The sequence below is a fragment of the Triticum aestivum genome, chromosome 1D (genome assembly GCF_018294505.1).
Source record: "Triticum aestivum cultivar Chinese Spring chromosome 1D, IWGSC CS RefSeq v2.1, whole genome shotgun sequence".
In the NCBI taxonomy this organism is placed as follows: Eukaryota; Viridiplantae; Streptophyta; class Magnoliopsida; order Poales; family Poaceae; genus Triticum; species Triticum aestivum.
In genome coordinates, this window is record NC_057796.1 from 13,800,587 (window position 1) to 13,814,165 (window position 13,579).

At 43.8% G+C, this 13,579-nt stretch overlaps 1 pseudogene; it reads right to left on the reverse strand.

The window, feature by feature from the left end:
- Nucleotides 1-4,233: 4,233 nt before the first annotated feature.
- LOC123157044 (putative leucine-rich repeat receptor-like protein kinase At2g19210) lies at nt 4,234-13,293 on the reverse strand (annotated as a pseudogene).
- Nucleotides 13,294-13,579: the final 286 nt, after the last annotated feature.

A 13,579-nucleotide genomic window follows, 5' to 3' on the forward strand; every position in this document is an offset into this window, starting at 1 on the left:
GGTTGGTCCAACTTGTTCCCTTTGGCGACACCTCATCATTTGCATGTGGGCAAGTCTGACCACTGCCCGACTTTGTTGACAAACCAAGCAGCAGCTTCTGACCAGAGATCAAATAATCCTAATTCTTTTCGTTATGAGGTGATGTGGGAGGCATGAAGAGCTTCTACCGCTGCCTGAGCAAGTTTGGCGCAGAGGCGAAGCTGACATGGTAGGAGAGATCACTGACAAACTATGAGCCACGACCGGTGCAATTATGGCCTGGGGATTGACATCGTTTGGGGCGGTAGGGTAGGAACAAAGGAATCTCTGCAAGCGACTTGGAGAGCTGCGTACTCACCCAGCTCATGTTGGGTGGTCTTATGAGGAGATAAAGGTTGAAGAACGCATCACTGATTCACTGAGCTCTGCTTGCGTGAAGAGGTGATGTGGTGGTAGCGATCACTGGTCCAGTGCTTGGCAGAAGGAGCCCTTCGTCCGAAAATACTTGTCATCAAAATGGATTAAAAAAGATGTATCTAGAACTAAAATACGTCTAGATGCGTCCCTTTTTATCCATTTTGATGACAAGTATTTCCGGACGAAGGGAGAAATATTTTTTTTTTAAAGAAAGCCTCCAGCTGCCAAAATAAAAAACGGGGCTCCTTTCCTTTATAGCCGATAATGCTAAACACACAGATCACATACGGACGTTTATAGACTCCTTCCATCTATCTAAACTCCCCCCCTTCTGATTTTCAGCTGGGGTGGGTCCCTCCCTGCGCCTTATCCAATCACGTTTTGCCAACTGCAATTAACCATGTAAACCCCTCGTAAAAGCCCGTTAGTGTAGCTTATAGCTATATAAATAAATAGGTACAATCCACTACCTATTTTTTTCTAGCCATTCAACTATGCCACATCAGCAAGCCATACATAACATTTGCAAGTTACATTTTTTTCATTACTATATCCATGCAACATTGTCATGCCTCATCATTAGTGTATGCATGCCAGTGATTTCTCCGGGAGACAGAGAGGAGCGACCGCCCGACCCGAGCTCTCGCGAACGCCCCGCTCCTAGGGTTCCCTCGCCGTCGTCGGCGGCTCCCCCGTGCGGAGCCGCCGCCGCTGCCGAAGCCCGCTCCCCTCCCCCTCCCCCTCCCCTCCCTTCCCCATACCCCCGCGTTACCTCCCCGAGCGAGGCGACCGGGGGCTCTTCCCCGCTCCTCTCCACCTCTCCTCCCTCGCCCCTGCCTCCTCCTGCCGCCGCCAGTGAACGCCGCCGGGCCTCGGCCGCGTGGTGGTGGCGGCGGCGGGCCTACCCTTCCCCGCGCGCGGCTCTCTCCTACTGGTGGTGGCTGGCGGCAATGCTCCTCGGCCGGCATCGCTGCGGCCCGTGGGTAGTGGTGCCGCGGGCCCGGTGGCTCTCGACGCGGCGGTGCGGCTGTGGGGCGGCGCGGTGGCACTGTGGCTGGTGGCGCCCACCCAGCCCAGATCTGGGCCCTTTTGGGTCCATCTGGGTTGGGGCGGGCCGGTGGCTTGGCGTTCGGCGGCGATGTTCCTTGGTGGTGGCGTGGTGGCGGCGGTCTCGGGCGGTGAGGACTTCGTTGGTCGGCAAGCTGCAACGTGGTGATAGGACTGTCCGGGTCCACGTGGGCCCGGCCGGGCCGTCAAGGCCCGGCAAGTCCTCGTCGCCGCGTCCGGTCGGCTCCGGTGCGGCAGTGGAGGTTGTCCCCTCCCACCGGTCGAGTTGTGGTTGCTCTCGTGGCTGGCGTCTCCTCTTCCTCTCCAAGTCTCATGTTGACAGCTCCACTGAGGCAGTGAGGGTTGTCCAGTAATTGCGGTGGCACAAGCTGGTGGGTGGCTGAGGGGGTGGTGCATTTGGAAATGCCTGCGGTGGTGGTGGTGGTTGTGGATCAGGAGAAACCCCTGTCGGTCTGGCCGGCACCGATGCGAGATGCATGCGGGCGCCGTCAGACCTTCTTGAGGGGCATCGGGTATACCCCTTCCCCACTATCCCTCACGTACCGGGGGAAACCCTAGAACTTGTTCGGGCAACAGCGGCGGCATTGTCGCATTTCCTTCTTGAAGGTGTTTGCTTGGGGTGCGGCGCTTCGGGATGCTGGGAGCGTGGTGGTACTTCTTCGGAGGGTGCAGCAGTTGCCGGTCATCCTTTCGTCGTTGATCTGCCGGTGTCGGCATTTATTTCTCTTTCTTCTTCTTCTTGTTTTTCTTTTGGGCTTATCTGTGCTGCGGCCCCAGCGAGCTGGATGTATCGGGTGTTTGTTTTATAATATAAAGCGGGGGGAAACCCTTTATCATAGTTTATGCATGCCAGTCATTATTTTGTAGCACTATGAATTGTGCACTCATGGACATAGTCTATGTTTTGGGCACTTGGAGCATACTTACATAGTTGATCATTCACTCTTTTTTGGGAAATGGAACCCTTTTAAATACAACTAGCAAACATGCCTGTGCGTTGCAACGGGATAGAAAAAATTACCTCTCATACACACTCTCGAGACATCAGTAAATCTCATGAAATCTTGCACGATCACGTGAAAAACAACATGATAAGTGATGGTGCGCCTAAACATAAAGATGTGATGATTTTTGAAGTGTATTCTAGAAATATCTATCTAGTTGCAGGTATCTCTTTATGCATTTGTTGTCGTTCCTGCTCGGTGATTCCCTACTAATATTTGTATTATGATGAAAATAGCAAACTATGTTTTATTAATTAATGATAGCATATGCATAAGAGCATTATTTTTGTCTTTCTGATATATGTGTATATATTTGTAATCCAAGTCAAGTCTTAATTCGGTTGCAAACATATTAGACAACCCCATTGATAACAACCAATTTGTAAGGACATGCATACCAAATGTTCAAGGTGGCGTATCAACATTGATATTCTGAAAAAATCATTATGAAAACAATTTAAAACAATATGAAATTTAAAGTCAAGCCATTGGTTTATGTAAAGCTTGTGTCAGCAACATTGTACATTTTTTATACATCAGAAACATTTTATATATGCATGTTTAATACTTTCCAAGTTCATGGTCAACATTTTTCAAAACATATTTATTTTTGATATCTACTTTTTATACACATTCTACTTTATTTATATATATATATATATATATATATATATATATATATATATATATATATAAGGAATATTTTTATAGACACGTTTAACATTGTCCAAATACATGATAATGTTTTTGAAAACTTATATTGTTTTATGTCTACTTTGTTCCATATAAATTGTATATTTTTGTATACATTTTTCTTATACATCAGAAGCATTTTCCTATGCACATTTAACATTTTTTAAATGCATGATTAACATTTTTCAAAAAAAATTGAAAATATATATTATTATTTTGCTATATGCACTGTACTTTTTATATATAATGGAAACATTTTTCTATACAAGTTTAACATTTCTTTAATCTATGATTAACATTTTGTCAAAGTTTGCCTATAAGTGTTTTTTGTAATTGAAATATTCAGAGCATTTCGAAATAAAGCCAAAATAAAAAAAATACAAAAGGAATGTAAAAAAAAGTAAGTGCTGAAGGCCGCACTGGGCTGGCCCAATCAGGCATCTATTTATTTAATAGAGAAAAGGGGAGGAAAATGGGGACATTATGGGAACGAACCCAGGTAAACTATGTGGAAGAGCATGCGTCTAGCCAGTCAGGCCAGCCATGCTGTTTTGACTTGTTGGTGGATCGCTGTTTATTGAATCGACAGCAACGGCCGACTTATATAGAAAAAAAATGAAGCGTTTTTCTCACTTATGTGTGGCATAGTGGATAATTTGTGGCAACTTTAGGAGTTAATTTAATGACGGACGGGCAGAAGCAATAGCCCTTTTATTATTAAGGGGAGATATATATTTTCACCTTTATATACCATTTTTATATGCTTCATATATTAATGTGTAAATCAAAAGGATACTGTTACATTTTATTTTCAGTAGTTTTAGTGGTTTATGTAGCACATAATTAAGCATTTCCTTTAACAAGATTACCACAACAATGTGTGGAGTATCATCTAGTTACACAAATACATGGATTTTGATGCCTTTCTTTAAGAAAATACAAATTGCACACAACTTATGTGAAAAATGTCCACTTGCCTTACATTAATTAGTACATTAAAACATTATTAACGCTCTCACGATGACTTCAAGAAAATAACAATCATATAAATGGTTTTAGATGAAGACGTCTTTCAACGTGTAGTAGGAGCTAGACGGAGACCCACCGTTGGCATCCTCAGTTCCGTCCCAAATGCAGCATTCCTGCTCACATCAGTGGATTGCCCACTGGCATAAGCATTATAATTCCAGCTCGAGTCATCATTGTTGCTGTCGTCGGTGTTGAAGTCACGGGTGCGGCCCTCATCGAGCTCCATGCACTCCTGTAGTTGCACCACAACGTCGGCCATGGTGGGCCGCTGGGCTGATGCCAGCGCGGTGCAATTGAGTGCGATTTCCGCCACCTTCGAAACGACATTGACATTGCAACCACCATGCATTCACTGCTAGGGAAAACCCTAATAGTAGCGCGGGTTTAATGCTCACTAGTAGCGCGTGCTGCCGCGCTATTAATAAGGCGCTACAGCTATTACTTAGCAGTACCGCGCGCGACAAGCGCTACTACTAAGACAGATAGCGGCAGCGCTTGTTCTACCCCGAGCTGCGGCTAATCTAGCTAGTTGCAGCGTGTTTACTATCCATCACTACTAGTATTTTTTTTTACAATACAAATTTTGGTAGAATACCAATTATGAGGTATATATCATTATGTCCATAACAGCGTGTCAAATGAAGGTGGATTAGGTTCAAGTGGAGGTAATATGTGGTGCATGTCAAAAGTATACTACTAATCCAAACAAGATCTAGTTTGGACTAGTAGTACTTTCGATGTGCACCACATGTTGTCTCCACTTGAATCTAATCCGCCAGCACAAGCTATGTAATCATCATCATAGTCATTACCACCAACAGTATTTATTTAATCACCATAGTCATAGTGTAGCACATAATCATCTTCAAACTCATTCTAGCTAGCTAATCACCACCAACACTAGATGCGGTAGCTATCTAATCATCACTAACACTAGCTAATAATAATCATCATAGTCGTTACCACAAACACTAGCTATTTAATCATCATAGTCATAGTGTAGCACATCATTATCTTCAAACTCATTTCTAACTAGCTAATCGCTCCTGCTGCTCTCTCTCAGGTAAAATAACATAAAACATGTGTAGCTCTCCTCTTTCATCAAGTTGGAGCATGCAGATGAACCTGTCTTCTAATCGTGGGCTGCGCTTCTGATTGCTTCCCCCTATTACTTGTCTGCGATCATTCACAATTTTGGTCCAGTCTTTCACTATTAAGCATTCGTCGCTTTTAGAAATCCTCAATGCACTAAGCTGCTCTGTAGGATATCTTGGCCGCAAGCTAACAATACTCATGGTACCTGTAGTGTCGATCCCATAAGGCACAACATTCATCGGGAGTCCCTGTCGAAGAACATCGTATGGTAACATACTTAGCAATGAAGTTTAGCTTAAAAAATAATTTATGGAAAAGATGCACTGAGGACAAATAGTAAAAATCTTACCATCTTTCCTAAATAGATGTGACCGTAGTTCATTACGAACACTATTGGTCGCACGTTTTCAGTACTAACATTTCTAAGTGCAGGAAGAAAATTTGTCTTGACAGTATCAAGATCCTCAAGCCATGAAACATAATGACTTAGCTCCTCGCAGTTTAGTTCAGCCCCGGGACAGTAGTAGGTCCTGTCTACCAAGCGCTGGACATGTTTGCTTGAACGGAAATAAGCTGGCAATAGAAATTAGTTGTCAACTATTTTTGAATAAACAATTTCAAAGACATAAATATGGTTGAGAAACTCACATGATGGTATAACTGGAGGCGTCTACATATCGACCCAGATGTCGGTATTACCTTCAATATCATCTTCCGGACGAATATCAAAGGTGATAACCATATCAGGCTCAAATGCATAAGTCTTGCATAGTGCTCGCCGTGTTTTGCATCCAAAATAGGTGTCGTCGTCTGCGTTGTATAATTTTGCGTGGAAAATATAACCATGCTCGGTCTTCAAGCAAACTTTCTTTACCTCCATAGTACGATTGAAACCTATCTTATCCAATACAAAAACTCTTGCATGGCAGGGGATACGCTAGTAGAATAGTAAAAAAATTAAATTATAAGTTGAAGCAAATGAAGCAGATGTCATGCTTAATTACGAAAAAAGACTTGTCGTTGTGACTTACTGTATCCACTTCGAAGTTCTCGTCCAGCTTGATGCTGAAGCACCTATCATCATCTAGGAAGATTTCGTCGCACAGGCCGCGCTCGTCTTCGCAGTATTTGCAAATACCGAAATCCTTTTCGTCGTCAGACATTCCCTATGTTCATAGTTGAAACATTAATTGAAAATCGATCGAAGACAACTACCAGGATACTCAACACACAAATCCGGGGCACTCGATATTTCCTACTAGTCATGCCAAAATTCACGGAAAAATCCGGCATGACCTTTGCTAAAATAGGACATATCGAGCGCCTGAAATTTGCCGGAACGGAAATGAATCAACACTCCGGCAAAACATAGGCCACTCGGAGGTGTAACTTGCAAACATGACCGGCCACTTGGGCAAGCACATATCCTATTTGAGCAACACAAGATATATATTTCAAATATCTTATAGGACTCAAATTAGCATGCATTCAATAAGCAAATTAAAAGTAAATCATCTCATGCGTCCGTACATCGTCGAATATTATCACTAATACATCCCAATTATCCAACTTAAAAGTGAAATAAGTGGTCAAATTTTACTCGTTTTATTATGCATTACACTAGTGTTTATTCATCATCTAAGAAAACATCATCTAATTAAGAAAACATCCCAGATGCATCTGTATCCTATTCATTTCCACCCATAGATGAACCCTAACTAATTGATGCAACTAAAATTTGAAGAACCCTATCTAGGCAGAGGTAGGGAAGGGGGAGGAGCAGGCGTGCTCACCTCGGGTGCCTGCGGCGAGAGAGGGGCAGGCGGCGTCGAGGTCGGGGTCGGGGCTCGGGCGCCTGGCAGAGGGCGGCGTCGAGGTCGGGGTCGGGGGCGGCGTCCAATCCGGGGTCGGGGGCGGCGTCGAGGGTGTGCGGAGAGCGACGGGAGAGCGCGCGGCGGCTGACGGGCGACGGCGGCGGCGACAGCGGGAGTTTGATTTGGGGGAAGTGGCCGCGTGGGGAAGAACGAACCGCGCGGTTAAGTCAGAAGTAGCAGTAGCGCGTTCCAGGAAGTGCGCTACTGCTAAGCTAGCTACATCGCGTTCCTCCATACGCGCTACTGCTATTCCTTTTTCTTTTTCCCCTTTTTCATTTATTTTCTTTATATTTTATTTTTTCCTTTCACCTTTTTCTATTTCTTTCATTTTCATTTACTTTTCTATTTGCTTTCCATTTAATTTTATTTCCTTTAGCAGTAGCGCCTTTCATCGTAAACGCGCTGCTAAAAAGCAAGTAGCGGTAGCGCGGTTCTTCGTAGATCGCTACTACTATGTGTAGCCGATCGGCTAAGCCGTGGGAACTTTAGTAGAAGCGCTTTTATCTTCACACGTGCTACTGCTACAGTTGTATCTGTAGCGCGGTTTACAGCAGCGCGCTACTGCTACTTAGTACCAGCACGCTTTTTTGACACGCGCTGCAGCTAAAGTTCTGTGTATAAGGTTTTCCCTAGTAGTGATTCGTACATCCACCACATCCTCCATGTTGCCTCTCGCTAGCCGTTGTCGCACCCAATGAATAATGTTCATGGGTTCCATCTCTGAGAGGAGGGCCGGCTTCCCGGTGACCAGCTCTAGCAATACCACACCAAAGCTGTAGACATCGCTCTTGGTCGTGGGTTGCACTGTCGCCTGGTATTCTGGATCAACATATCCAGGTGTACCAACAATTGTATTTGTTGAAACGTAATTTCCATCGTGGTTATTGAAGGCCTTGGACAAGCCAAAATCTGCGATCTTGGCCTCTAGTCTAGCATTCAATAAGATGTTGGTGGCCTTGACATCCCGATGGATAAGAGGCGGGTTGCACCCCTTGTGCAGATACTCCAACCCTACACGCCAGAGGACCAACCAACCATAAGATTCCTTAAACAAAGATGTGCACCCGACAACACAAAGTGCCTACAAAGAACTCATAGGCTAGAATAGTGTTCTCTTCTATTGTAAAAAAAGCAACAACAATAGAATGCATTTGAGCATGAACCTTGTGCATATTCAAGTGCAATCCGAAGCCTCTGCCTCCAAGGTAAACTTCGATCGCTTCCTGCAAATACAATAACGCCGTGACTCCGGAATTAATAGACAATAGTTCAGATGAGGATGACTTTCATATTTGCTTGGCTAGATTTTTTTGTTTGAGAGAGTTTATGATGGTCCAAGTTAATAAGAGGCATTAATTTTGCCCAATCAAATAGCTTACATATGGTATTACCTCTTGGGAGGTAAGAGTATATATTAATTACTTTATAAGGTTAATATAGACTTTGCACTTAAGATAAACAGGAAAGTAAATGATCACATCATAGTAGGGCAACAATAAAATGAAAGAAAAACAATAATTATGCTAATTACTACAATATTCCACCTTCCAGTTTTGGCTCTGTTACTTGCTCACATATTGAGTTTTCACCCCAACTTTGATTGAACGCCAAAGCATAGGTAACATGTATCCACACATGCAAAATGGATTGCATATTCATGATAGATATTCAGTTAATCTTTTAGCCTTTTTAAAACCTTTATGACCCTTATTTCTTGATCCGATACAAATAATATAAGACACTGCAAATTGTGAATATATAGCTTTATGTATATAATGTTTTTTGGAGAATCCCAATGGACTATACCGGTTGAAGAAATAAGGGGTCCCTACGGCAGAAAAGTTTTGTTTTCTTTGAAGGCCAAGTTAAATGCATGTGACCAAGTGTGAGAATCCGTGTTGATATGGGACAAACAATGATTAATCAAGTCAAAACATTTCCTTTTAAATTGTAAGAGCAAGTATAATAAGATACAGTCAGCAGGCTATAAGGATTAAATAATTATATTTATGCTGAGTTGGATGAGAGAGAAGATGAGAGAGAAGGGAAGCGGGTTGTAGATTAACAGCCGGCTGCAGCACGTACTCTAGAAAACATTGCGAGTGTCCGGTAGGCCATGCATTAATAAAGTAGCTACTATACATGTTGTATATTAGGTTGACTATATGTGATACGACAACTTCATATAGCCGGTTCTTGGCTATACTATTAACCATGCTCTAACATGCCATAGTTGAGATATTACGTGTCCAGACTTGCCCTTGACCAACGAACGGTTGAGATTAAATATGAGTTAAGAGGGAACATCTTAAAAGAGCTCTTTTTGTATATGCTGCTTTTTTTCATGTGAGTCAAAAGCCCTCCGTACAGAAATATAAGAGCGTTTAGTTCACTACTTTAGGGATTACTTTTTATTGTTAGTCGAAATTGGTAATCATACCTGCAATGTGCTCTTGCAGGGTTCCTTGTGACATGTACTCATACACAAGCGCCATATACTCCCCATCCTTGCAATAACCAATCATAGTCACAAGATTCTTGTGATGAATCCGGTTTAGAATCTGAGCCTGCACAAGTACATACAATTTTCACATGGGAATCGCACATTTGTGTAGAGAGTTGAAGACATGTGTTGTCATAGGATCTGGTTCCATTGTACCTCCGTGAGGAACTCATTGACGCCTTGTTTGGAGGAATGCGACCGCAACTTCACCGCCACTTGAGTACCATCCTCCAGGAAGCCATCATAGACGCGGCCAAATCCTCCTTGGGCAAGCACCCGCTCGAAGCCATTGGTTATCATCTCGAGTTCCTTATATGTGAACCGGCGGTTCTGAACTAGTCGTAGCGAATCACTAGCACCGCCATGCCTCGTTGACATTTCCTCCTTGTTCTGCGGCTTTATTGTGGTCATATTGTTCATTGATCCTTCATGTATTACACAGGCAATTGATGAATTAACATACCAAGCGTGCTAGCTGGATCATTCCGGAAAAGGCACCGCTCTCACCTTGTTGCTGCTTTCGTCGTCTTAGCATGAACAAAACTAGGACGACCACAGATACTATGAACACAATGACAAGTAAGGGGACAATAACGTAGATGACCAGTTTGCTCTTCCTTTTGGGAGCAAGCTGACAAGAATTGTCGCCGGCACAAAGGTTTGGATTGTTGCCATGTCTAATAAATTAATGAATACGCCTTATGAATTTTTTGAAGTATGTATGCGTACCTTAGATTTAGGGAGCCATCTTGAATTCTTTTGAGAAGTCCAGAGGGAATCAATCCATTGAGATGGTTGCCAGATAAATCTCTGTAGGAAACATATTAATCACACTATATATATCCATGATAAGTTGATAACTCAAATAATTCGGTCAAAATCTTATTAATTATTACGCATATGTCTAGTGTTTGAGCTGTAATTAAATGTGCCTGCATGCATATCAAGATGTCATTATATAGCTAGTGCTATCTTGTTGCTCAACTTACATATCCGTCAGTGATTGTAATTGTGAAAGGGCATCTGGAATTGAGCCTGTCAAGTTATTGTTTGACAAATTCCTGCAAGATATGGAAAGATAGTATTTAATTTCTTAGAGTTTCTGTTCCTGAAATCTTGCGAAATATAAGCCAAATAAATCTGGAATTCCGGACTTAGTACAAGTATTGGAGAGCCTTGAAATTTGCAAAAGAAGACGATATATCACCATTCAGGCCACTAGAGGACAGATTTCTACAAAAAAAAAAAAGTAAAGGCACATATACAAAGGATCAGTTCGACTATCCATAGTAAAATTAGGAGCAATTTGGTCTCTCAACTATTTGGAGAGTTCTAGATTTGGTCCATCAACTTCGTAACCACGTATCTTGGACCCTAAAATATTCAATCTAGACAAGTTTTGACTAGCTAGGTCAGCCGGTCCGGGACCCATTATATTTTTCCAATGTGAAAAGTTTAGGGTTCAAGAAGAATGCATGATATTGAAGTTGAGAGATTAATTTTGCAAGCAGTCACAAATAGTACACGGAAACCAATTTTTTATGTACATAATTAATTTATTGCATATTAAATTATTAAATATAAGTCGGGAAAGTAGTGGTCGAGGTCGAGCTCCATGGCACCTTTATTAGCCATCCATTATTTGCATCGTGATCCATGCAAACACTTTTGTCTTTTTTGTTTCTCCGAAATGAAACAACATATGAACTTCAAACTTTGCAGGACAACAAAACATTCTAACTACAATGTGAAAAAAATTCAATATTTTTTAGGCATCATAAATACTTAAAAGAACCTTTTCACTAAAAAACAAACCTCATTTTGTATATTTATGTCGGACAAAAAATCTGAAAGTTTTTTCACACATTGAAGTTCTAAAGTTTGTTTGACCTTAAAAGTTTGAAGTCCATATGTTGTTTCATTTGGGAGAAACAAAAAAGAGAAACTTTCTAGTAAGTTAATTAGCTCGCACAGATCTCAAAGCAATGTTGAAGGGGTGAGGATAAGGGCGCCAGGAAGCATGGCCTACAGAAAACCACACGTGTGGATCAACTGAACTACTTACACTTACACGCCTCCACCAGGTTGTGTGGCACGACGACGATGGCCTCCACCCATAGCTGCAATTGAGCCTGTCCCACATCATAGTCTGGGGAAAGCAAGGGTCACCCATCCAGTTCTTCTGCACTTGGTACTTGGCCTTTATCGCCACGGCGGCAGATGCTGAATGAATGCGTACACAGTAGTAAATCACAGGGCACCGAACATTTCAGTAGCACAAGATAGATAGCTAGGTAGATAGATGTGCCTAATTAAATCGATTACCATCCTGGGATTCTGTACCAAGGTTGCTGGTGGGGATGATGGAGAACACCTCGAAGGCGTTGATGATGGGCGGCAGCGTGGAAGTGGATTCGGCGTCGAGAGAGAAGTTGTAGCGGCTCTGGCGTCGGTTGGAGAAGCTACTGTAGATGCCGCTTCTTAAGAGGTAGTACGGCTTCACGGCCGTCCGGTGCCAGCGCTCACCGCCGAGATTGATGTAGAACTGGCGTGAGGCCAGGCATTCCTGTCGAGGAGCTGCAACTCGGCGAAGTGAAAGATGGCGATGTACCCTGGTGTCGGGTTTTTTGGTTGGGGCTCCGCATCCCAGTAGAACTTGATGTTCTCGGAGGCATTCAGCGGTGTGACCGCCGTTTGCAGCACTGCCGTGGGCGCCTCGAAGGGGTCGTCGTCGCTGCTGTCCACCCTCTCGATCGTCGACATCTCCGCCCAGACCGTGGCGCGGGACCAAGGGTACCATAGCCGGTCGTATGGATCATCGGGGTACCTGATGGTTGCTTGGTTCATCGCAGCGAAGTTTATCCTGTCCAACAGGACCAGCCCCCCCGCCGTCGTCACCTGTGGGTAGAGCGACATTTTCAGCGGCCTCAGCTCCAGCCGAGAGATGAAGGGAGTCCCGCCGCCGGTGTTCACCAGGCACACCTGCACCAGGTTGTGTGGCACGACGACGATGGCCTCCACCGTCGCCGTATCACCCTGGTCTGATCCCCACCACGACATGTTCACCACCGTCCAGAAGTTGACACCGATGTAGAGGTCAAACGATGCTGGTCGCTGGTTAAGGCCATCGTAGTTGCCATACAGAAACGTGGCGCGGAAGACGTACTTGAGGCCGGATACTAGTGACCGAAGCGTGTAGCAGTTGCGCACACCATCGGGGAAGCTCCGCAGGCTGTGGACGCTCTTGGGGAGCCGCGCCTGTAAGTACTCAACCGAGATATTGTAGTTCACGCCAGCATCAGTGAAGCCAGCGTCTGAGATGTATAACAGCTTCGTCTCGTCGTCAACATAGCTCTCCTCTCCCTGTAGCCCGCAGTCTATGCTGATGAAACCTGCACACATGGATATGCAATCTAAAACGAGCCATGATTATAGGAAAAACTAATAACAGAAATAAGATTTTCTTTCTATTTTTCTCCCTGCGACGAAGCGCAGCGCAGGGAGAGAGAGAGAGAGAGAGAGAGAGAGAGAGAGAGAGAGAGAGAGAGAGACCTCTGCTGTCATACTGTGCGCGAGTATGGAGTACACTGCCGGCGAGGCAGAGAATCAGCAGCCACCAGCGGGGCGCCATTGTTCTACCGGCGCGTTGATTGCATGCAAGCTGCTAATGGAGAAGCGTAGTCATAATATATAGAACATCGCTAAGGAAACTACCTACATGCCTACTAATTAAGCATAGTATTATTTGCAAACCCAAGCATCAAGTGGAGGGTATTGGGACCCATGATTTGACAGTAAAAGTAAATCCTTGTTAATCATTGGGTATGCAAGTGTCACATGAAGTTGATTCTCACTCTTGTAGTAGCTCAGAACTCTTGAAGTCAATTGTCACATTGAGATTAGATTTTAAATAACAA